The 24,734-nt window shown below is 32.0% G+C and overlaps 1 pseudogene; it reads left to right on the forward strand.

Annotated features, from left to right (window-relative positions):
- LOC149565454 (OVARIAN TUMOR DOMAIN-containing deubiquitinating enzyme 5-like) overlaps positions 1 to 23,377 on the forward strand; it is a 35,735-nt pseudogene extending 12,358 nt beyond the window's left edge.
- Positions 23,378 to 24,734: the final 1,357 nt, after the last annotated feature.

Raw genomic sequence — 24,734 nt, forward strand, 5'->3', positions numbered from 1 at the left:
GACATGAATCAAATGTCATAGGTTAATCAGTGATAAGGAATTATTTGCAAAAAAATGCATCTTAGGCCTGTCAAAGGAATAATACAATTAGAATACAATAGCACATAATATTGATTGACTTATGAAAGTTTGGAGTCTCCAGCCACAACAATGGATATGAATGGTAACAAAGATGACAACTAGAGGCTGTTATGTGACAGATTTGAATAAGAGATCATTCAAAACCAATGTGGTTAGTGCCTTGTACAATGGCTCAACATATGAGTACTGGTCAATATCGTCAAACAAGAATTACATAAAAGCAATTATATAAGTAGCAATCACTATCAAGTGGGGATATCAAATACCAAATGAAGTTTAAAAAATAATAATAACAATCATATATCCCAATAGACAATCCACAAATAAATAAATGATTTTGCAGAGTCAATGAGATGTGATAGAGCCTGCCAAACCAGATGGTTGAGGTCATCAGTGGACAATCATAATAGTGAGACCCACTAAAGAGACTCATGAAACCAAAATCAAACTCAAAGCATATTGATTTTTTTCCAAGCCTAATATTTTATTGATGCCAAATGTTAATCATACATGACAACAGCATATACCAAATGCATAATGGTGAAGACCGCTGGAGAGAATCAATGATGATAAATAGAAGAAAAAAAGATTATTGTTGTGTTGCTCAAAAGGAGTCAGGTCTTGAATAAGGTAGTCAGATGTTTAAAAAAAAAAGATATCCCCTCTCACTCACCACTTCAAATAAAATATGAAAAGATGTGACTTATTGGTTTTTGAACTTAAATGATTATTTGTCCATTTAATATGATGTGTTTAATCAATTATAAATAAGAATAAAAGATGGAAAAAGAGTTAGAAGATTAAAATTTGAATATTATTAATATCTTATATTTATATATGTACATGTAAATATAATAATGGGGTGACATCACTTTATTAAATTATTATAATATAATGGCGTCATTTTATTTTTATATCTATATGTACGTATATACATATATTTTATAATAATAGAGTCAAAGATCATTTAAAATCCTTTGAGGCACGTTTTATGTCTTAACTCAATCATTTTATGTTTCTCAAATTATTTATTTAAATAACTCATGTGGATCTAACAGATGTATCTTGTTTCAAGTCACTAGGTCCTGAACCCATCTACCCAGTAATGGTGATGCTCCTATGCTTAATTCTTTTCTAACAATGCTTCCACCCCTTTGATGTGTTTCTTGCAAGGAATTTCTCCATAGTTAAATCATATTATGATAACAAGTTATAAATAATCATTTAACGGCTAACCACCCTTTCAATTTTATGAATTTGTGATAAATAATTATAACGACTAATCATCTTATCATTTCATAGGATTATAACCAATTTAACTATCAACTGACTTCATGTGAACCTCAATAGCTATATTTTAAATTAGGTCAAAATTTGGGATGTAACACTTACACCCCTAGAGTTTGACTAATTGCTCTTTAAGGATGGATGGAACCCCCATGCTATCAACTGGGGAGCGATCATCCCATGAATCCTCCCAAAAGAGAACTTCATCACCATTACCAACATTCCACATGAGATATTTACTAATAAGGGCTCTACTTTTAACTATAAAATTCTAGCTTTCAGATCCTTTAGGAAGAATCCTCATTCTAAACAAGGAGTAGGAATCAACTACATTAAGGTATTTGTTATACATAATTTTAGCCCATTTTTATCTCTTTCAAGAAAAAGTCACCATGCCAGTTTAGCCCCTAAGGCTTCATTTTGCCAACTTAAGTTTTTGATACCTAGGCCTCCTACTTCCTTTGGTTTACATAATTTTTCCCATTTTATAAGAGCCAGTTTTTTATGCTCGTCAGTGTCATTCCAAAGAAAACTTTTGAGTTTTGCTTCAAGCTTCTTATTGATACTTTTAGATAGAGGTAAGCAGGAATGGGGGTATGTTGGGAGGGTAGATAAAACTACTTTGATCTTAGTAACTTTACCCTTTTTTGTAAGTCATTTATCTTTTTAGCCTCCTATCCTTTTATCCCTCCTATCAAGGATATTGTGCCATCCTTTGTTAGTTTTACTGCCTTTTTCTAACTCTATTCCTAAGTATTTATAGGGGAATCGTCCCTTTTATATCTCATAATATTATAGATCTATCTTTCTATTTCAGATTTGGTGTTAATGAAGAATATTTCTGATTTTACAGCATTCACTCTTTGACCTAAAGCTTCCATATATTGTTGAATAATTATCTTGATGTTTAGAGTCTCTTTTATTGTACTTTCTCCTAGTAAAATGGTATCATTTGTATAGTGTTCGCAGGTTATATTAGAGACATTTTTAGTTATAGTAATACCCCTAATTTTGCCTTCAAAGTGTGCTTTGGTAAATTGTCCTATTGAACACTTCTACCATGATAATGTATAGGAAAGGAGATAAGGGATCTCCTTGTCTTATACCTCTTGATTTTTAGAGTAAATAATTAATTATTTATTCTATTACTTAATCTTACTTAGGTTAATGCATTTATTTAATATTTAGTATTTAGTAGTTGTAGTGATGAGTTGTTTACAACATGGGAGTTTGTTCCCTTCTAACATGTTCCAACTTTTTGTGGAAGTGTGCTTAGTTGTCAACCTTATCTTCTACCACTTTCCATCTTGTTCTACAAGCTTCCTTGAGGCTTTTATATTCAGTCTCTCTCTCGTTGTAAATTCATCCATTCACATAGCAATTTTATTTTCCTGTTTTCTCTTGCATTGTTTGCTTCAAGCTCTTGCTCCTTCGATTTCTCTTCAGCAAGCTATTTGCATGTAGGTGATCTTGGCAAGCTATGGAGTTGGATTTTATCAACTCCTACATGGTATCAAAGCCTCCCTGATGCTTCTTGTTTGAAGGATTGTTTAAAGCCGCAATTCAAAGACACAAACCCTTGTTTGTTTGTGATATTTTCTTCAATCAAGAGGAAGAGCATTTTTCAGTATTTGGAAAAAAAAGAGAAAGAGGGTTTGACATAACAGATTTGACATTTTTTGGGCTTTTTTCTTTATTTTTTAGAGGTGTCACGATGATGATTTAGAAAAAATAACTATAGAGGCGATTTTCAAATAGTAATATCTTCCTCATACGAACTCATTTTTTCGAGCAATTTTTTTGTTTTGGTGTAGGATTTCGTGATCTACACATTGGTGCAGGTGGTTTGAGATCTTTATTCTTGAATTTTTCTGCAACTCGTAATTCTCAATTTTTGCCAGTTCAAATGCTTAGTACGGGCTCATCTAGACACATAATCAGGTTCTTTTTTTTTTTAAGTGTATATTTTTTTGTCTACTTTCTAGATTTGCAATTAGATTATAAGTTCTATAGACAAAAATAATACTTTCCAAAATAGGCCCTAAATTAGCTATTGTAATTGCACTAAGTAAAGAATGCCCAATTTATACATTGTGGGGGGGGGGGCATTTTCTTTTCTGTAATTTACTTCAAAATAGACCCTTCTACTTTTGTCTTCTTCTCTCTCAATGGCAGATCCATCTGTAACCCGTCTCATACCACACAACTATCACACTTGGAAGGCACAAATGACTAGGTTTCTCATGTCAAGGGGCTTATGGTCATGTCTAGATGAGAATCAACCTATTCTTACACACCCTTTTGAGGTTCTTCAACACAAGAATAAAATGGATGAGGCCATGGGATTAATTGCACTAAATATTTTAGATAGTCTACTATTTCACTTGGATGGTTTGACCACTCCACAGGCTTATTAGCTCAAATTCTAGACTTTGTTTGGCACAGTGAATGAGTTCCGGGCACTTCAGCTTGATGCAGAGTTGACTTCTTTGACACCTAACAACTTTCCTACCATTGAGGACTTCTTGATGAAATTCAAATCTTTGTATACACTTTTGCATGGATGTGGGAAAACCAAGACAAATGATGAGTGTATCTTTTTGATACTCTCAAAGTTGAGGGGATAGTATTAGATCTTCTCTTCTACTTTCTACTCCACTATGGATGCCTTGGGTGATAGACATAGGATGTCTTCATTTGAGATACTTTATGATCAATTAACTTGTGAACAGTCCAAGATCAATTAGATGGATTCACTTTTAGGTTCACAATCACAGGCATTGCTTGTCAAGGATACACAGGAGCAAAAGTTGAAGTAGATATCAGATCCCTCTTCTACTGGTTCATCATCTTCTAAGAAGAAGGAGAAAAAGAAGACTGAGACTCCTACCTATTCCTATTGTTAGAAAGACTCTCAAGAGTGAGGCACATTATTTTTAGAAGAGATTTGATGGCTATGAGAAAAAAATTGCAGATTTGCAAGCTCTTCTTCAGAAGAACATTGTTTCTTCTCCATCCTCTTCTACCTCACAGGGGTCTACCTTTCAGTCTTCTTTCACATCTTCACCATCTACATCAAATCTTGGAAAGGGTCATGCATTACAATCCTCCATTGCATCTCCTTCATAGGTTCCTTGGATATTGGACTCAGTGCTTCTCACCATATGACATCTTCTCACAGTGTCTTCTCTACTCTTGAGGCTTCTCCCATTCCTCATATTCACATGGGGAATAACACTACTCTACTAGTCTACAAGAAAGGTTCAGTTAGCATCCAGGATGGTATATTCAATGATGTATTGTATGTTCCATCTTTGTCTACCAACCTTCTCTCAATTTCTCAGATTACATGTAGTGGATCAGGGAAGACAGTTGAGTTCACTGCCGATTCAATTTTCATTTGAGATCGTGCAACAGGAGGTCTTATTGCTACAGGGGCCATTGATCCTTCCACTTGTCTCTACACCTTTTGCACTTTGTTTCACCATCTCCATTTTCAGAGCACACTTTTTCTCTTTTGCAGGAGCATCATGTGGTGCAGTCAGGATACTTGAAGCTTTGTATTGTTCCTAAGATCCCTATTTTGACTTCCACACAACATCTAGTTGAGGGCTTTTCTCTTCTGCCAGATTCTTCTTCTACTCTGCCTGATCCTCTAGCTTCATTCATTGAGACTCCAAGTGCACTTGTTGCAGATACTACAACAGACATTCATGACAGTGTCATCACACCTGCCTTGGGGATTCCATTTCTGGATCCTTGTGCTTTTTCCTTTGGGCATCAGCTAGGCCTTCTAGTTTTCCCTCTCATTTAGGGGTTCGTTATGTGCCCTTGTTCCTTCCACATTGGAGTTTCATTGGTTCAATCATTTCTATAGGAGCTCCATCATTTTGGGGGGCTTTGGTGTCTATTCTCATGGGGGGGGGGGGTGCTGGTTGTACTTATGGTTTTGAGAGAGTCTCTTGAAACATTTTCAGTAGAAGTTGTCCTTGGGGGGCCTTGTTGAGGCCTTCCTTCCTTCATTTTTTTAGCATGTTTGTACTTACCTCTTTTGGGGGGAGGGTTTTTCCCATGAGGTTTTCCCTCTTTCCCCATTATTAGACGTTGCATTTCTTTGCATTGTACATGGGTACCTAATATGGCCTTGTTGTCGGGACCCATTCTACATTTTCTCTTAATTTTGTGAGCTTAAGACATTCTCCTAAGTTGCACTTAAGGGGGGGTGTTAGAGTAAATAATTAATTAATTAATAATAATTTATTCTATTACTTAAGCTTACTTAGTTTAATGCATTTATTTAATATTTAGTATTTAGTAGTTGTAGTGATGAGTTGTTGACAACACAGGAGTTTGTTCCCTTCTAGCATGTTCCAACTTTTTGTGGAAGTGTGCTTAGTTGTCAACCTTATCTTCTACCACTTTCTAGCTTGTTCTACAAGCCTCCTTGAGGCCTTTATATTCAGTCTCTCTCTCATTGTAAATTCATCCATTCACATAGCAATTTCATTTTTCTATTGTGAAATATTTTCTCTTGCATCGTTTGCTTCAAGCTCTTGCTCCTTTGGTTTTTCTTCAGCAAGCTATTTGCATGTAGGTGATTTTGGCAAGTTGTGGAGTTGGATTTTATCAACTCCTACATTGATGTATCAAAGAAGCCTTCAGGGTTCCCATTAATAAGAATGGAGATTTTAGTTGTTGAAATGCATTGATAAATAAGCTTAATCCATTGGTGAGAAAATCCAAATGCTTCTAAGGTTTTGCATAAAAACCTCCAGTCAACCATATCATATGCTTTATGAATATCTAGTTTCATGAACATGCTTGCCATTTTATTTTTATTTGCAAAGTGTAATGTTTCTTATATAATGAGTATCCCATCTAGAATTGATCTTCCTAGTACAAAACCCATTTGTTCTTCTGAAATAAGCTTAGGGAGAAACACTTTCATTCAATCAACTAGAATTTCAGATATGATTTTATAAATGGTGCTGCAAAGAGCTATGGGTCTAAAATCTCCTAGGTTTTTAGGATCATCTTTTTTGGGTATTAAAGTAAGAAAGGCAGTATTAATTTTTGATAGTAGTGACCAACCATTTCTTGATGCTTCAATGGCTTTCCAAAGATTAATTATGATAAAATCCCAACATTTTTGGAAGAAGAAAGCCTAGAATCTGTCTAGACCTGGAGAACTATCAGGGTTCATGTTGAATAACACAAATATGAATTCTTCCAAAGATATAGGAGAGTTTAATGCTTTATTATCTTTTATAGAAATTACTTTTGGAATAACTTCAAGCATTTTTCTTAAGCTATCATATTCGAACTCTCAATTTTTTTTAGTAAATTATTGAAATGATCTACAAAAATCTTTGATATGTTGTTAGGGTTTTCAGTGATAGATCCAAAGGAGTCTTTAATTTTAATAATTTTTCTTTTGGCTCTATTATATAAATTTCTATTATGAAATTTTTTTGTATTACAACCTCCCTCTTCTAGCCATTTTTCTCTTGACTTTTGTCTCCAAAAGACTTCTTCCTTTGCTAGGATATTTCCTTGTCTAGCGAGAAGTTCTTTTTCTAGTAGGAAGTTTTCATTATTCAAACCTTCTTTAATTACTTCTGTGTTTAATTTTTTTAAGCTTTCTTCGATCTCTATTTTTTCTTTAAATATATTGTTGAAATGTTTTTTATTCCACTCAAGTGTATTTTCTTTAATCTTTTTCATCTTAAAGACAAATATATACATTTTGGAACCTTTAAATTTTCCTTGATTCCACCATTCTCTAATGAGTTCAATAATATTTTGTCTAAAAACCACATGTTTTCACATTTAAAGGGGTTTCTTATAAGTTTAGAAGGTTCCAGAAATTCAATCCTAACAAAAAAGTGGTCCGATCCTAATATAGATAAGATTGAGGCTTGAATATCTAAGTCTAGTCCACTTAGTTCTCCTTTGAGAAAGAACCTATCTAGTTTCTCAACTGTAAAGGAGAAGTCTTTCCTTCTATTATTCCATGTGAACTTACCATTATTATTAGGAATATCAAAAGGGTTGTTAAGGTCTATCCATTTTTTAAATTCGAAAGATGCTTGGGAAATTTGCTAGATGCCTCCAAATTTTTCATCTATATTCATGATAGTATTAAAATCTCCACCTATAAGAATGAGTTCATTGTTGTGATTATTAATAAATAGACTTATTTCTTTCGATTGCATTTTTTGATCTATGTTATGTATCGGGCCATATATGTTTATTAGAATTAGCTGTAGGTTAGTCTTTATGCTTTTAATTATGTTACTCATCCATGAATAGTTTGATTTTAGTATATTTAGAGTTACTTTCCTAGGATTCCAAATCATTCTTAATCCCCTAGAGGCTCCTCTAGGTTCATGTAATTTGATGTTCCAACTACATAATTTATTTTCTAGCTTAAATCCTTCTTCCATATTTAGTTTTTTTTCTTGTAACATAATAATTTCATAATCAAATTGCTTTACATTATGTTTTAGTAATTGTTTCTTGCTAGGTGCATTCAAGCCCCTAGCATTCCAGGTAGTGATCTTCATGCTGCCTTGGGAAGGTTCTTCCCCTTCCCTATATTAAGTAATTGATTGATCTTTTTCTATTCTTTTGCTTGCCCATCTACTTCTCTAAATTATTTAAGAGAATTCCTTCCTCTTTTAACTTTCAATCTGCCATATTTAGGGGTATTTATCCCTTCTTGATTCATCAAAATACCCAGATGTTCTATGTTCTCTTGAGCATTTAAAGCACTTTCAGATTGTATTTCTTCATTCTCAATTTTTTCTTCATTCACTAATTCTTTCATTATCTATTCTGCAAGACTTATCTGATTATCAGTATATATATTATGTGCTAAATCTGGTGACTTCCATGTACTACTCAAATAAATACCATCTCCTTGTATTGTTATTCTTATAGATTTGATTGTCTATAGACCTTTATTTATTTTATCTTCCTCCTCAATGCTTAACATATCTCTTCTCAAATCTTCAAAGGTGTAGTTGTCTCTGCCTATTTTTAGAACTCATTGCATTAAATCATCTTTTTGTGATTCGTTGCTTTTATCAATATTGTTGAAGTTAAAAACTTGAATCAATTCCTTAGTTTATATTTCCAAATTCTCTTTCTTTGCCTTATCTAAAATTACCATTTCCATATCATCATTCTTTGATAAGTCCTTATTCAGGAAGACCTAAAAATCTTGTCTAATAATTCCTTTTATCTTACTTTGGTCCTTCTCCCTTGCATTGTCCTCAATCATCTTATAAAAAGGAGATTCTTGTATTGCGATTGGTGTTTACCAAAATTTGGTATGTTGTTTAATTCCTCCTTTTTGGAGTCTATGCTCTCCTTCACTGGCTCTTCCATCTTTTGCAGTGGAGTTTCCATTATTTCTTTTATGCATTCAACATTTCTTCACTTTGGAGAATCATCAGAGAAAAGACTTTTGTTTTCTATTTCTTCAAGATTCTTATTGCTATCCATCGGGAGCTTTTTGTCTTGAGATCTTGAGTCCTTTACTGACAATTTTTCTTTCTATCTTATTGCTCTTATGTTCTTAGCTTTCTGCATTTTCTTTTGTTTTTTGTTTAGTCTCCTACTGCTATTAACTGTCCTTGCCATATTATATTATGTAATTCCTTCTATCCTACTATTGATTTCATTGGAGTTTTGATCTTCACAGATAAGATATAGATCCATCTGTAGATGAGTGCCTTTACACTTTCCCAAATCTAACAATTGAGTGATTTCTTTATTGTTATTTTGATTTAAAACCTTTTTCTTTTCTTTTCTTTAAGACTCTTTTTCTTTTGAATCTTGAAATGTTTCTATTTCTCTCTTCTAATCTTCCTTGGAGATATGTATGAGAATTTTACTAATCCCTGTAGTTACAGTTGTGGATTTAGTTTTTTCTGATCTGATTTCTCCATCCTCCATTTCTGTAACTACTTTTCCCATTGTAACCTTACTCAACACTATAGGATCTATCACAGTTATTCTCTTCCCTTGGCTTTCTTTTTTATTTCTAATGTAAATTGTAGGGAAGGTATCTTTAAGATTAGATGTAGATTGAAATTTTTTAAATACAATCTTTCTCTCGTTATTTAATCAGACTATTTTCAAGATTTTGCCTTCAAATCTATAATGTTTCAATTTATAGATGGAGTTATTTGAAATTAACTTAATAGAATTCAAATCCTAATTTTTATTTTTAATGTTGATAAAAAGTTTGACATTATTGTAATATTTATAAGATGCATCTATTCCTATCAAATTCCCAATTGAAAATCCAATTTTCCTAAGAATCTCTACATGGATAAGTTCAGGAGGGAGTGATTGAATGGAGATCCAGATTGGTATAAGGAAGTTTAACTATTCTTTCTTACAACTTGGAATCCATTCAAAGAATTTAACAATATATCCTTTAAAATAGCAATCAGAGACAAAAAGGAAATCTTTTTTAGCACATTCATCACTGCAATGTATATATAACAATCTATTTGAATGGTGAGATATACTTATCTAATTTTTACAGAAATCATTTAACCAGTTAATGAGATTGATGATCTCTTGTCTTGGCCCATTCCAAAATGTGAAAATACCAACATTCTTACATTCCTGCTAGCGATCTTTGCTATACTGATTGTTAATAATCAAGATTTGTTCTTCAAGTTTATTATTCAAGGGTTGGAGAGCCGCGGGTTGATTAGGGGGATGAGTAGGAGACATGGTGCTACCAATCCTACAATGGGGGGAATATATGAACTAGAAGGTTTATGGGGAGTTTTGGGATTATAATTTTCACTCTTTTGAAGATTTGCTTGACACAAATTGAGGGATCTCACAATGGGTTCAAATAGAAATCCTATCTGCTCGGAATATAGAGGTAATCTATTTTGGCTTGCATATTAATTTTGGTTAAAGAAAAAGATTTGTTTGTCTAATCTTTCAGTGGAGAAAATGATATTAGGGAAAAAGCCTTTTCCAATAGAGGTGTTACCTAATTTGGGAAAATTGTCTCTCTTTTTTGAGAAAAAAAATTGAGGTTTACTTGCCTTAATATGTGTCATTGAGAACTGGAGTGTGTTGCCCTAGTTTTTTCCAATTTAGATCTCTCTCTATTATTCTTATTAAAAATTTCCATTGGTTGAAACCCTAACCTTTCTGTCAATTTTTTTAATATCTCTTGAATGGGAGCCCCTAACTTTTTATTACTAATATACTAATTGTGATTCGCTTGTTGTGTAATATTGTGTTCAAAATCACCATGCCTAGTTAGGGCCTCAAATGAATTTGATGTTTTTTACTGCAAACCTTAAATCTATAGAATGTGGAGGAGGATCGATGCAATAATTCCAAAACTTCTCTTTTTTCTCTACAAGGTCCTTGTGATGGATTACGTGACTTATGCCCTGGATGATTACAAAGTGCTTGTGAGCTATGTTTTGGACTATTTACCACACTTGTCAATTTCTTCATAGGCCATCCATGTCTAGTTTGCTATTTGTTATTATTCATTAATTTTGCAAATTACAAAAAATATGATCTTGCTTATGGAGAAGAACATTGCAATGACAGAAATTGCACTGGTAATCGCAGAGGTGTACGCTGATCAACTTTGGTTAATATATGTCAAATAGGATATGTTTATCTCATTCCTCTTTTCTTTCAATATAACATGTCCATTAGACAGTTTTATCTTATACGCTATGCAAATATAAGGTATAATATGCAATTGATCAAATATTTGAAGCATGCCTATCCTTTAATGAGCTACATGTTTGTTTCCAAAATATTTCAACATAAAAATTCTAAGATCACAACAAAAATAGAAGCGAAATTCTCTACCACATTGCTAGAATGACATGTGATCCTCTACTTTGAAAATCCCCTCCAAAATCTTTAACAAACACACTCAAATACTCCTTCCACACTAACTATTCGTTAGAATTCTCAAAGCCTTCTACAAATATTGGACTTCCCGCAGAGACTTGGTTGAATTTTTTGCTTATTTTAATGGTTGGAGACTGTAGGTCCTTTCTTTCCCTCCTGTGAAGGTGATCTTTGTTTGCAACAAGCCATCACCAATTTTCCTTGGGCAAATTTTTGCTATTTGGGATTGTTTAACATTTTTTGGGTTTGTTTCTTTGTGTTCTGTCTTCTTGAAATTGTTCATATGCCTTGCGAATCTCGCTGTCAAAGTAGAGCTTTTGTAATAAACTTAATTCAAGCATTTTTTCAAAGTTATAGTTTACCAGCAGGCTAAATATTTGGTTTAGATTGCGAAAATTAAAAGTTGTACCCCCAAATTTGTAAATGTTTTGAGTTACATTAACATTTTTCTCCCTTTCTTTTGGCCCAATTTGACTTCTTTTCTTTGCTGGAACAAGTTATTACTAGTGATTGAAATTTTGATCACCATATTAGCTCAAACATATATTAAATATTTTTTTAATAATTTTAATTATATAATATAAAAAGTTCATAATTTTTTTACTATATTATATAATATTATTAAGGAGTATTTATTATTTAAGAGGCTCTGCCCCTTTTGGACCATAGTTCCTTATCTTATGTCGTATTCTAGAGGAGGTAGAAGTATCCAAAGATAATGACAATTGTTGTTTTGAGATATGAGCATGTATTTAGCAACATTTTCGTGTCCAATCTTGATATGTAAACTAGAATTTACAAGTTTTTATAACTTAATCCAAAATACAGATTTAGTCCCTTATCCAGGTAGTAATTGCATAGTATGTACTTTAAACCATTGAAATTACAAGAAGATCAAAGCTTAAACACTTAAAACATTTATGTGTTTAATAACATCAATGAGGGAGAATATTAAAATGAAAGAATTGAGAGAATAAGAGAGAGAAAAATGCAAACACTTTGATAACAAAGTTTGCCCTGGCAAGACTACATCTCTGGGTCCGTTTCTCAATTTGGGGAGTGCTTTATTAAATTTGCCAAGTAAAATTATCTTTGTTACAAATTCCAAGCTTCAAACATTCACAATCTCTCCTATGCACTCGAAGACAATACACAATGCCTTTATGCTTACAAATTCTCTCACAAGGAATAATTATTCCTCCCTTTACAAAATTTCTCTCTAGAAACTCTCCAATACTATTTTTTTCCCAAGGACTAATTCATTCCCAAACTCTGATTGTCTTCTAAAGTAGAGTAACTCCCCTTTTATACATAAAAATTAGTCATATTTGGTCTAAAACCAAATAACCATTTCCCCATTTTACCATAACAAATTAACAAATATATAACCATATGAGAACCTCCTTTTGGCTCTTATAAATTATAAGTCATATAAAATAAACAAATCCTTTTTGGACGGATAAGTTTAGGATATTGTTTTAATTATTTGTTTAAATTTTGTTTGTTTTCTAATTTTGAGGAGATTTTCTTTCAAATCCCATAATTTTTTGGGATCCCATAGAAATGGATTTTTCTAAAATAAAGTAAATTTCCACTATTTTATTTCTAATAAAAAATGGTGTAGTGTGAAGTGTGTGTGTGTGTGTGTGTGTGTGTGTGTGTGTGTGTGTGTGTGTGTGTGTGTGTGTGTGTGTGTGTGTGTGTGTGTGTGTGTGTGTGTGTGTGTGTGTGTGTGTGTGTGTATTTCCACATCAGCATGGTGACTAGATTTATGATGTCATCAAAATTACCTTTTCCCTTACAAGCTTCAAGTTGTTATAACTTTCTCATACGACCTCTATTTTCAATGAAATGAATGTCATTGGAAAGCTCTTGATGAGCTCTTTAATTTGAAACTCATTGTTGACCACTTTTGAGATGATCAAAATTTACATCTTTTTTATAAGTCAACCTCTCATTCACCAATTTGCCTCAAATTTTGACCAAGCATAACTTTTCACTATGACCTCCTTTCAATGCGATTCAAAATGCATCAAGACCGTATCAAAAAGCTCTAGTCACTGATGTTGATTCTGTGAGATTCTAAGACTGAAAATTTTAGGCCTTCTAGATCCACCTGGACCATTCCACCCCACTAAGAATATTTGGACCTCCAAAAGTCTATTTTTACATAGATTGGAAGTGAGGGCATGTTCGCCTCACTTGTCTAGTATCACTTGTACAACATGCCAGAATCTGAATATTTGAATCATCACAAACATAATTAAAAATGAGATAGTATTATTGACATAGTTAACCATACATCCACCAAGATTCATTGTTGCATCCATCACCCACATAGTACCAACTAGTAGGAAAAAAGAAGCAACAACGCTGAATAAACTGATGAAAAAGGAAAAGTACCAACTCTCTATATCCCCTACACAAGAACACCATTAGAAAATGAATCATCCAAGCCCTATTTTACCATCATTGGTTGAAGATTTGATTATGCTTGCACCTGATCCTCACTTATTGTGGAAGTCATGAGAGTCAATCTACTGCTTGCATTTACAATCATTTGCCCTGTATTTATGATTGATCCTTCATTCTTCATGCGATGAGCTCTTATAATGTATTCAATTCCATCCTTAAATAAATGGCACTTGTTATGCTCCATGTAGAAGATAGCTTTTCTATCATATAAGTATGGGCTACCCAACACAATCCCACATTTGTCAAGTGGAACCACATCAAAATCAACCTCATCTATGTACTTGGATGTAATTGCAAATCTTAACCTACATTGCTTAGTTATTCACGATCTGTTATCATTGCACACCCAACCTAAAGGATAAGGCCTCTTGTATGGCTTAGTCTCTAATCCCAACTATTTAATAACTTCTTCTAAAATCAAATTAACTTGGGACCCACTATCTATCAATGTGTTGATTTTAGTGTTCTTAGAAATCACTCTTATGTGAAAAAGTTCACACCTTTTACTATCTTCAAAAACATGATGAATTTTGGAAGTAGAATATGAAACATTAGTGGTAGAATCAACAAAAGCTTTCAAACCCACAATTGATATTTTTGTTTCATCATCAAAAAAGGATCCAAGATCCTAAACAACAATTGTAGTCTTTTTCTTTCCTTTGTGATCCTTCTTAGACCACTTTGGTTTCAATTCAGGATGCAGTTTCCAACACTTTGCATCTGTATGCCCTTTCTTCTAACAATGTGAACAAGTAGGCTTTTCACCTTCCTCTTTCTTCACTATGGTTGTTTTCTTTCCCTTCTCATGTCCTTTAGGAGGAAAACATTTCTTCTTTGAACTGAAACTTGTGTTTCCTCCACCTACATTAATATGGGTTGCTTGAACACACACTTCATCAAAGTTAGAAGGACTAAACATCAATATTGTATGTTTTAAATATGAATGCATTCCACCTATTTAATTTAACAAAGTATCTTGTGTATAAAGAGGAATTCCAACAGTTAAAACCTTCTTTCTAAACACCTTACTCTTGCACATATTACCCTTTACCTTGCCTAAGATTTTGCCAATCCATAATGGCTTGTTGCATATGACCCAAAGGATAAAACTATTTCTTCAAAGTAGAAGTAAATTCATACCAAGATGAATGATTTTACCGTGTGTAGCAAGATCATCTTGGATCTTACTCTCCCACCAAACTAATGCAGTACCTCCCATTATGAGAGTAGCTAGCTGGATTCTAGAAGAATCATACAAAATATTTTGAACCCTATAGTACACTTCAATCTGCATAAGTTAGTTATCTAGTTTCTCTACATCTAATTCGCCACTATATACAAGCAAATCAAACTTCACATCAAGTTTTAGGAAAGGTGTCTTCACATGTTGGTTCTTTTTAGAAGAAGTAAACAACGTAGAAGAAGAAGAGGAGGAGGAAGAAGATGAAGAAGATGGGGATGAAGGTTCAGGAGGTTTGCTACAACCTTTGACTCCTTTGCCTTTGTCATCTTTTGATGAAGATTTAGCGTCTTCCTTCTTCCTCATCTTGTCTGCCTTTCTCAACTGTCCCTTTTTCCTTTCTTGAAGAAGAATGTCCACCAAAGCCTTCAATTCCAAAAAAACTCACTCAAAGGCTTCTACATTGAACTTAGGATGATTTTGTCCAGATGCCATGACTCATGTAAAAATTCTTCTTTTCCCAATCTCTGGATTGAACTCTACAAGTTCGCCTTCTTCTTGTTTTAACTTCAACCTAGTCAACATTCACCACCTGTAATTTTCTTTGCAAAATAGGCTCTGATACCAATTTGATCTGTAAACTAGGATTTACATTTTTTATTAACTTAATCCAAAGTACAAATTTAGTCCCTAATCCAGGAAATAATTGTGTGGTATGTACTTTAAACCATTGAAATTACAAGAAGACTAAAGCTTAAACACTTAAAATAATTGTGTTTAATAACATCAACGAGGGAGAATATTAAAATGAAAGAGTTGAGAGACAAGAGAGAGAAAAATGCAAATACTTTGATAACAGAGTTCGCCCTAGCAACACTACGTCTCCGAGTCTGCTTCTCAATTTGGCAACCGCTTTATTAAATTTGCTAAGCAAAATTTGCTTTGTTACAAATTCCAAGCTTTGAACATTCACAATCTCTCCTATGCACTTGAAGACAATACACAATGCCTTCATGCTTACAAATTCTCTCACAAGTAAAAATTATCCCTCCCTTTACAAAATTTCTCTCTAGAAACTCTCCAATAATATGTTTTAAAAAATTATTAATTAATATAATTATTGATATATTATAAATTAATTATAATATATAAATAGTAATATTTTCATAATAATAATATAAAATAATATTTCTTAAATAATTATATAATATAAATAAATTTTGTTTCTAGTATTTTTGAATGACAAAAATATATTATAAAAAAATATAAATCAACTTACTTACACTCAAAAAATTATTAAACAAATATTAATCACATTAGCTTAATTAAAAATTAGTCTTAAAAAGTTTTAGTTTTAAAATTTGGGCCGATATAAGAGGTAATGAGTTCACCCAATCAAATTGTAGAAAAATATTTTCTAAAAATTGCAAAGTTAAAAATCTTGCATCTATAATATGCAATGTAATAGTTTGATGAAGAAATTTAAAGAATGATTAATTCGAACACGTAGAAACAAAAAAAAAAAAAATCACTCATTAGAGTATAAAATTCAAAAAGTATCACAATAGTATTTAGCCTACAGGCAAGTACTAATAAACAAATCCCTTTTGGATGGATAAGTTTATGATATTGTTTTAATTATTTGTTTAAATTTTGTTTGTTTTCTAATTTTGAGGAGATTTTCTTTCAAATCCCATAATTTTTTGGGATCCCACAAAAATGGATTTTGTGAAATAAAATAAATGTTCACCATTTTATTTCTAATAAAAAATGGTGTAGTAGTAAGTGTGTGTGTGTGTGTGTGTGTGTGTGTGCGCGCACGTGTGCGTGCATGGTGACTAGATTTATGATGTCATCAAAATTGCCTTCTGTCTTGCAAACTTCAAGTTGTCATAACTTTCTCATACGACCTCTATTTTCAATGAAACAAACGTTGTTGGAAAGCTCTTGACGGACTCTTTAATTTGAAACCCATTGTTGATCACTTTTGAGACGATCAAATTTCACCTCTTTTTTATAAGTCAACCTATCATTCACCAATTTGCCCCCGAACATTGACCAAGCATAACTTTTCACCATGACTTCCTTTTGACGCGATTCAAAATGCATCAAGACCGTATCAACAAGCTCTAGTCATTGATGTTGATTCTGTGAGATTCTAAGACTGTGAAAATTTTAGGCCTTCTAGATCTACCTAGATCAAATCTTTTATTACTTGCATCAACCCAAAGCATTTTGATTTCTTTTTAATTTCCTCTTTTTTAAATATAAGATGATTTATTGTACCTTCAACAATTTCAAACCCTACTTAACATAAATATATAAGGATATCTAATACCTTCATAATTTCAAACTTGAACTCCTCAAAGTTGAGGCAAATCAATGTTTGAAAATCATATTGATCCTTCAAAATAAAATTTAAAAAGCCCCAAAAAATGATTGCACATATACTATTAGTAGATAATAGATGTACATTTTTTAGTTTTTCTTGATTGCTAATTGGTCAATTTGTGCAAAAGGTACTTTTTTTTGGCTGAGTGGCTATTGGGGGACCTTAGTGGTGGATCTCAACAAACATTTATAAATGGCACTTTCGATCACCTCACATTCTATAAGTTCTATAGAGAGATCCGTAAATTTGGAAAATTTGAAAGATTGTCTTTAATCTCTTCACTCACCTATGGAGGTTCACTCAAAAAATAGACAAATTTTGACATACATATTAGGAACTGTAGGATACTTAGGTGCATATTTTTCTATTTGACCAATCAAGTAGCCAATTAGGCAAAGAACTAAAAGTTTATGAATAAAAACATTATAGTTGATTATTATTTTTTAAAATTTAAAATATAATTTTCCTACATTTTGTTAGAGCACTCAAAAAATATTGACATTAATCCTAATTGATCTTAACACCAAAGATGATGAAGAACTTCTCATGCTCTGCACTAGCATGATGGGGATGAGTAGGAGCCCATTTCAAGGTATTCTCTTTCCACCAAATGAATGACACTATAGAGTGCATTGACTCTACCAATAGACACATCTCTAAGTCTTTTGTTATTGCCAATTATGGTCATCTTTGATTGAGTTGTTATGTTAGGGCTCACAGTAATCTTGTTTCAATGCTCTTTTAATTTGAATTGGGTTTGGTGAAGATAAATGTCATTTATCAATAAGGTTAAGTCATAGTATTTTTAAAACACTGGTAGCACAAGTTTATTAGGGGATCATATGCATTTTATGAAGTGTTAAACCGGTTTGGGGTTTCCTCTTAGTCTTCTAGTTGTAGGATATCAATGTTACATTTTTTAAATTCATCCTAACAGATTCAATTTATTTCCTAGTTGGAAACTTTTTTAGTCAATTGCTTGGTTTTATCAGAATTCATTCTTGTGTGACTTTTTCAATTTCCTTCCTTTGAATGAGATGATTTGGATTTTTGAGAAAATGAATTAGTGGTCGATAAATACTATAGTCCATTGCTAATTCACCTCTCCTCTCTTTCCTTGTCTCCAAATTTTTGCCCAAATGCTCCCAACCCTAATCTATGACCATAAAATTTTAGTGAAAGCAATGAGAGAACAATATTAGCACTGTGGAATTTCATCAGAAGATTTGAGCTGGAGAAATGGAGGGATTCCAAATGGCAAATTTTGAACTCACTTTGTTCACCCCATATTTCTCTATCACAATTCAAGACACAACAATGAAGGGATTGCAATCTTAGAATCTATAGATCTCTATGGTCCTCTACAAATAGTGGAGTTCAACTCAATCATAGATTCCCCTTACCAAATTTCCTTTCCTTGGCCTTGATCTCTGACCAAATGGGCCCAACTCTAATGGTGGATTTGAAATCCAGAGTGGCTCTTGCAATGATGAATCTGATGATGGTAGACAACAAGAAATCCACCACAACATGCCCACACTAATGCCTTGTAGTGAACGACAATGGCACCATGAACTATAATGATAGACTTATGATCTCTACAAGATGCAAGTTTGACTCTACAATTTGTTGATTTAAACCAATTGTAGATTACAAGTTGGAGCTTTGAACAATCTAAAACCTTAACACTCATCTTTTTTGGTGTTCTAGGTCACCCACATGAGAATTTGTGTGTGTGTGTCTATATATATATATAATTTTGTGGATTTTGAATTGAGGTATGCTTTAAAAAAATTATTTAGTTGGATTCAATTTTTCAGCCCATACATTTCATATTTTCACTTTGGCAAAGAAATTGTACCTTTGAAAAAACAACTAGACTCCTTAGTGTTACAAACCTAAATCAATAATATTTTTTTTGCATCTTCTAAATGACATTAGTTCTTGATATTTATTTACTCAACTTTGAGTTACTATAATTTTATTTATAGGCAAAAGTTTAGAACACAATGATAAATTGTGAGCCTCTCATCTTAAAAAAGTCTTGAATTGCATCTATCAAACTCTACACGCATAATAATGAAAAAGATAGTTCTATTTATTACAAAGATAACTTTAAAATTAATAATATGTCTAAATTTATTTGACAAAAATTACCAACATAACTGCTAGTGTTTTATCCAAGTTTCCTAACAAAATATCCTCATCTAAAAGAGTGTAAAGATCATTTGAAGATGTTATTTTTTAATCCCTAAAACTCTTCAATAAGATAAAAGCCATTCAATATTTGTTTCTTCACTCAATTGCCATGCCTCATGAATGATGTCAAATAAATGTATGTTTTGTTTTCAAGTATGATTTTTGTTGTATGTCAATGAACCTACTTCATGTGTGGGTTTTTGGTACTTATACTTTTTGTAACTCTTATAACATTTCAAAATCATCAACAAACATGCCAACGTCTCCTTAGAATTAAGGTCTACATTTTCCTTTCTCTTTTTAAAAGTGCTTGTGATATTTATATTTGTTCATAGATCTCTTGCCTCTTGTTTTAATCAACAACTGGCTAAATGTTTGGGCTGCAAACAACTTGTTCAAACCTAAATTGAGATATTTTTGAACAAAGATTATTCATGCAATTACTTTCCAAATACATTGCCTTATATTTTTTTGTTAATCTGTCTTCTTTCTCACCAAATTTGGAACCTGCACTACACCTTTATTTTGTTTGATAATCTATACGGCCACTATTTTGGCTTATAGGTTAGTTTAAATGAATTGATCGGCTATTCAACTAATATGAATGTAAGTTGATGAATAGGTATTAAAGGTTAAAGTTGTTATTTCAATCAATTTGTAAAGTTTTTTGTTATGCTAGCTAAACTGAGTTGTTATGCTAGCTGAACTGACACTTGCAACTAAATCAACGGAACAAGAACAGACTTTAGTTATGATCCAAGAGGGTATGTACTACTAAATTTTGTGAAGAATATTTTTGTTTATTTTTTGAAAAAATAAAAATAATATCTATATGTTTAGAAAATAGTTTGGGTTCATTTGGTTATTCGAATAGCAATAGGAAGTTAGGATATGTTTTCTATTTTCTATTTGGTGTCCTAAAATGAGCTTATGTCCATTCCAACAAATTATTATTATAATAGTCATTATAATTGTATGAGATTTTTGAGTGTTTCAGACACTATATTTATAAAAAAAAAGTCAAGTTTTGAAAAGTAACCCTTTCTTGATGGAGGTGGATGGATTGGATCCACAATGATAATTAATCACAAAATACATGATACACACACTAATAGAAATTATAAAATCATTTCATTTCCTAATGATAAAAATATTACATTGTACCTCTTTTATAGAGGCCTTTGATTATTTCTAGAAATGTCTAAATTAACTAACATAGGACAAATAGACTTTTCTAGAACCATCTAAACATAAATGACTTCTAAAACTTTACAAACCTAAATATTAATTTGACCTAACCCTATTCAGTAATCTAACCGGAATATCTAGAATCCTCTATTATGCTTTTACATTTCATTTGAGGAGGAAATTACACATCCAACACTCCCCCCTAATTTCAACCTCAAATGTTTTCGCATACGAATTTCAATGTGCCATGATTATCTATTTTTCTTTGCCCATTTCTCATGTCCACATCCAAGCTTGCATACATTGAATCCTTTTGCCTCTTTGATGCCTTTCTCTAATTTGTTTCCCAATGTTGTTGCCTTCTTACACTTGAACATTTGTACCTAAATAAACATTTGATCATTCTTGCAATTTTCTGCCAATTTGATCCATAGCTCTATCCACAATCCATTTTTATACAACCTGCCATTAATTCCCTCTTTGATTCTCTATTCCAACAATTTTTTGCATAGTGACTCTTCAGACCACAAATACTACATGGATTTAAATCCCAACATCTATCCTTTGTATTCCCTTTCTTGTTATAGTGTGAACATTGTGCAATCTTTATTCCTTCAATTAATTCTTTTGAACCTTTATTCATCTTTCAATAATAATTCTCCCTTTAATAAAGATTCTTAGTTAATCCAATAGTGTTGCCTTCTTTATGTTTGTACTTCCATTTCGAGATTGAGTTTAGGATCATATAGATTCCTAGTTAATCCATTTTTTAGGAGATTCTTGATGATATTGATGTGCCAAGATCATGAGCATTTTTCAAATTGTAAGAGATTTTAAAATCTTGCACACTCTTTTCTCCTATTTTAATCAACTCTTCTTGTTAAGTCATGTACATTTCCTCTTTGAGATCCCCATTTGGAAAGTGTTGTTCACATTTATTTGATGTACTTTCTAGAAAAAATGAGTTGCCTATGCTTGAACCATGTCGATAGTCTTAGTCTTGAAGTGTTGTCAAATGTCTCTACATAATCAATGCTTTCCTTGTGAGCATATTCCTTTTCCACAAGTCAACTTTTATATTTTTTAGTGCTTTCATTTTCTTTGAATTTTATGTTGAACATTTATTTTCTTAATTGCCTTTACAATAGTGGAATTGAAAGATAAGAAATTTCCATGTGTTATTCTTCACTGATGACCGAGGGTACATAACATCTATGGTATATTTTTATAGCATGAACTCAAAATTTCTTTCTTTATTTCAGTTTCTAAATAACATGTTGCAGATAACTATAGAAGAATTTGAGATTCTTCAAAGATACTCACACACTCCTCCACACAACCATGGCTTCTTGATATTGCAAATTTTCCACAACAGTCTATTTCCTCGAAAGAGTGTAGGAGAATTGGGTGCTTAGATACCATATTGGAACTTGAAGTTCAATTGTGATGAAGATTTGTTTTTTTAAATACATAGATATGCCAATTGTTTATTAAGTGACCATTCAATCACCAGTAGCTGGCTACTATAGTTAATAGTAACATTAATAAAGAAAAACAAATTAAATACATAGACATGTTGATTATTAACCATTCAATCACCAATACTTGACCACTGTAGTTAATAGTAATATTAGTTATGTAGTTATTGACTATTATTAAGCTTGTTATTGCACAATATGATATTTAAATTCTATCAGTCCTTTCCTCTAGATGGAGCAGGACTTCCCTTCCTTGAGACATTTGTGTTATACCCATGTGTGTGTGTATGAACACACACTCCATTACTTTATACAACAGAACCATAAATACGGTTGTTTTGCATCCTTCTATGTCCTATATGTTGATTAAGAACCAACATCTTAGTGTTATGGATTGGCATTAGATGTTAATGGTTTGACTACAAGTATGAAAGCAAAGAGCTTTAAAATAAGGAAGTAGCTCTAAAGAAAGAAGTAGCTAAGGATAGCAAGGTAGAACAAAAAACAAAGATAAAACAAGTGGAATATGAATTAGATGCTATGATGAAATCTCAACATGCAAAAGAGATTTCATTTTTAGGCTACACAAGAAAGGACTCTAATGATCTTGATAACTTTGTAAAGATTGTGGCAGGTGTAAAATGACAAGAATGGGACATTCATAGAAGGCAAATAAGAGTGTAAAGAGGCATGAAAAGATAGCACAACAGGAGGCATAATCTGAACAAAGAAATCAAGAGGAATAGGGCAACACAATCAATGACCATGTGATGGAAACTGAATGGTTGTAGTAGAAACTTCATCCACTTGGGTTGTCATTATATGAAATCAAGCCTGATGGTCACTACCTCTATAGGGCTGTAGAGAATCAGTTATCAGTTTATCCATTTCAGTGTCATTATTCATATCAACAACTTTGAGAAATGGCTATTGATTAAATGAAAAACTATGTTAAAGATTTTTTTGCAATTTTTAAAAATTTGATTAAGAAAGTATTGTAGGGAGGTTGAATCAATTGTATCATGGGGAGGACATCTTGATTTAGGAGATCCTTCTCATTCAATGAGAAAACACATGGTTATATTTTCTCAGAACTTTCTAGATGTTGAAATGGGGAAGGAGTACAAGTCTAAAAATCCAAGCATGAAGAGCCATAAGGATGAAGAACCCAATTTCTAATAGCATGTCACTCCATAAAGAAGAAATGAATGGAACCCATAAATAAAAGGTCATTTACATTACTTCACAAGATCTATGTTGTAGTGTGAATTTTGTACCATTAGCCACATATTGTTTTCCACACTTCACTACTACAAACATGCTATAAGATTGTTTTTTTAAATGGAGCTTTCTCTAAAGAAAGAAAAGAAAAAAGAACAATTAGGAACATAAAGACTAAACTATGGTGATTCTATAGAAAAAACAAAAAATTGTTTCTTATATTTCCTCAAAAAATGGATTTAATGAAACATTATACATATGAAATTGGGCAAAGGTGTTATGCCAGTTGATGGACTATTAACATAAGATGGTGTCACTAAATCTGTAATACTCACTACTGATGGAACTCCTCTACAAGAGGGTTTCTTAGAATTAGAGTTAGATTTGTGTCTACTAAATGACATAGATTGTTGTGCACATTGAAGTTGTGAAAATCTTGGCATTCATAACTATCTCCAAAAATAAAAATCTTGCACACTTTCAATCCCTTAATTCCATTCACTTTAGGTTTCTAAATTCAAAAGATGTTGCAAAAAAATTTACTTGGTTGATTGGGCACCAAGATAACTCTAAACTCTCTAACAAAGTAAGACAACTGAAAGAGGGAGGTGAACATTCAATCTTTGGAGAATCATTAACTGCAAGATTAATCAAGGGAAGTTGGTAAAGCGTCCAAGTTAAGACAATTTTTAATTAAAAGATCAATTGAGGAAAAGTTTCCAGAATATGTTGGTAAAAGTTTTAAATTTGGAGAATTACTAATTGCAAAATTAGTCATCTAAGATAAATTTCCAAAAGATTTGGGTAGGTTTTAGGATGAGACCTTTAGTTAAAAATAAATGTTTAAGATTTAAGAGGCGTAAAAATAAAAAATAAAGATTTAAGCAAAAATATTTATAACTAATATTAAAAATTTGGAAAAGAAAAATATGTTAAAGAAATGTTTCTAATTTTCTCTGACATAAATGTATTTAAATTTGAAATCTAAGAATATTAATGATGTTTCTAAATTTTTTTTTTTAATGTTTTAATAATTAAATATTTTATGTAAAAAACTAGAAATGTTATTAATGATGTTTCCAAATTAAAAATTAGATATCTTATGTACAAAAATTAGAAATGCTTTTGATTTTTTTCTTACTTAAGTGTGCTTAAATTTGAAGTCTAAGAATATTATGATGTTTCTAAATTAAAAATTTAAGAGCTAAAAGTTAGATATCTTATGAAGATAAATTAGAAACATTTTTAATTTTCTCTTACTCAAATGTGTTTAAATTTGAAGTCTAAGAATATTAATGATGTTTCTAAATTAAAA

This window comes from Cupressus sempervirens, chromosome 3 (assembly GCF_028749045.1).
Source record: "Cupressus sempervirens isolate cs-2001-9-10 chromosome 3, ASM2874904v1, whole genome shotgun sequence".
Classification (NCBI taxonomy): domain Eukaryota; kingdom Viridiplantae; phylum Streptophyta; class Pinopsida; order Cupressales; family Cupressaceae; genus Cupressus; species Cupressus sempervirens.